Genomic DNA, 2,500 nt, shown 5'->3' with positions numbered 1-2,500 from the left:
GCGGCTTGTACTGAGACATGCATGGCTTAATCTTTGAGACAAGCATATGACTACTGGCAGGATCAACCAGGGAGCTGCGTCAACTAGAGCTGAGCAGCCGGCCGCCCGGGAGTGTGTCCCGGGGGCCCGCGCGAACACGCAAGCGTCCGCTCAATCATTCTGCAAACAGGAGGAGGCTGAGCTCCCCTGCACAATACACCTCGAAACCCTCTCAGGTCCCGGCGGCGCGCAGCGCCGTCCCAAGTACTTGGTCGGGTTCGAGAGAGGCGCAATCGCCCGGAGTTAGGCGAGTAGACGCTTTCTGTGCGACCACCCGTGCTCCCAACTGAGCTTGCCGCTGCCGACAGAGGCCCGGGAGCGTGCTGTCGTGGCATTGCCGGCGGGAGACAACACGCGCCACCTACGGTGACCGGCAGCTCCAACGCCAGCGCCACAGAAGGACAAAAGCCCCACTTGGGTGCCGAAGCGAACTCTCCCAGCACAGCGCACGCGCCAACACATCCGCACAGCTGCGATACAAACCACCAGCGAGAACCGCTGGGGCGACCGAGCAGCAGACGGCGTCGCGGCGCCGAGCGCCGGGCGGCGGCGCATCCTCAACGCACACAGTCCTCAATCGGACCAGCACACTGAAGATGTCCACCGCGCTTCGCACCGGGCCCGCGAGGACCTACTTTGGCCGCACGGCGCCGCGCGCAGGGTGCGCCGGCGCGCAGCTGCGACGCCTGCCGCGTCCGTCGGCCGGCGCGCCTGCCACTGGCCGCCCCCACCAGCCGGCTGTAGCGCGTGCGCCCACGCACCGCGCGGCCAGCACGCCGGGAGGCGCCCCCTCACCGGCCGGGGACGGTCCCACCCAGCCACCGCCGCGTATCGCTTCACACCCAGATGCCGTTCAGTTTCGTCGGCATGGTGGGTATCGCTGGAACAACCGGTTCGTACCTCAACCTATCGTCGCCATCACCGATTCACCCCTAGCGAGAACAACCGCACCACAACAGGTTACCATTTGTTCATTTGCGTAACTTCACCAGAAAACGCAGGCGTCCATCGCCATTTGCAACTTCAACGATTATTGCATGCCTGTGTCAGGTGTCACGCCACACTACGTCTGCCCACATACACGCAACAAAATGTGCACGCCTAGACAATACGTGGAAGGTGGCCCCCGTACGTATGCGATGTCCATTGCTCGAACGACTGTCAACCGGCCTCTGTAGCATGTCGCAGATATGGAACGCGGTGCACCATGCCATCACGGTGTGTGAGGAGAGACGACTAGGTCCGAATACATCAACAGACAGCTCATGCTGATCGCCATCCACGGCGTCCGTTCCTCCCACACGTCTCTATGGCGTACCACACTGCAATCCAGCTCTCATAGGGAGACGACACGTAGCTGCGTGCACAATATTTGCACTGTATGGTCCGCCGTTTTTGGGCGCAGTCGTTGTACGGTCACACATGTGCCACGATGTATCATTCGGTACATAAGGACGAATGTGCAGTACAGATTGTGGTTTACGCGTACGACATTAGCGGACGGTTGACACAGGCCGCACCACAACGTAGCCTGAGTACGTCGCATGCGAAGGGCATTGAACATGCAAACTTCTCACCAACCAGCTTGCGAAGGCAGGGGGGCAAGGTGGGGACGTGGGGAGGGGCGGCATGTACGTCCTGCTGCCATCCACATTACAGTGTACAGCAGGAGCATGTGGAAAGTCAGCAAGACTTGCAAGGTGTTTAACATGAAGCGATACACAGGGGAGCGGGCAGTGCGAGTAGCGAACTATATTGCGAGGGTTGCGGGTGGGCAACACTACACTAATTGAACGAGTCGTATAACAATTACAGAGCAGGTTTAGGCGACAACATGGGTTACGTTAGGGGACAACGTGGGTTACGTTAGGGGACAACGTGGGTTACTTTAGGGGACAACGTGGGTTAGGTTAAGGCACAACGTGGGTTAGGTTAAGGCACAACGTGGGTTAGGTTAAGGCACAACGTGGGTTAGGTTAAGGCACAACGTGGGTTAGGTTAAGGCACAACGTGGGTTAGGTTAAGGCACAACGTGGGTTAGGTTAAGGCACAACATGGGTTAGGTTAAGGCACAACATGGGTTAGGTTAAGGCACAACATGGGTTAGGTTAAGGCACAACATGGGTTAGGTTAAGGCACAACGTGGGTTAGGTTAAGGCACAACGTGGGTTAGGTTAAGGCACAACGTGGGTTAGGTTAAGGCACAACATGGGTTAGGTTAAGGCACAACATGGGTTAGGTTAAGGCACAACATGGGTTAGGTTAAGGCACAACATGGGTTAGGTTAAGGCACAACATGGGTTAGGTTAAGGCACAACATGGGTTAGGTTAAGGCACAACATGGGTTAGGTTAAGGCACAACATGGGTTAGGTTAAGGCACAACGTGGGTTAGGTTAAGGCACAACGTGGGTTAGGTTAAGGCACAACATGGGTTAGGTTAAGGCACAACATGGGTTAGGT

At 57.4% G+C, this 2,500-nt stretch overlaps 1 non-coding gene across 1 annotated transcript in view; it reads right to left on the bottom strand.

Annotated features, from left to right (window-relative positions):
• LOC124772255 overlaps positions 1-73 on the bottom strand; it is a 1,909-nt gene extending 1,836 nt beyond the window's left edge. The window contains exon 1 of the ribosomal RNA XR_007013915.1: positions 1-73. This exon is cut by the window's left edge and continues 1,836 nt beyond it. This is a non-coding gene — a ribosomal RNA (small subunit ribosomal RNA).
• Between the last annotated feature and the right edge of the window lie 2,427 nt (positions 74-2,500).

Source organism: Schistocerca piceifrons, unplaced genomic scaffold (genome assembly GCF_021461385.2).
Source record: "Schistocerca piceifrons isolate TAMUIC-IGC-003096 unplaced genomic scaffold, iqSchPice1.1 HiC_scaffold_937, whole genome shotgun sequence".
NCBI lineage: Eukaryota > Metazoa > Arthropoda > Insecta > Orthoptera > Acrididae > Schistocerca > Schistocerca piceifrons.
This window is presented reverse-complemented; position numbering and strand designations above follow the sequence as displayed.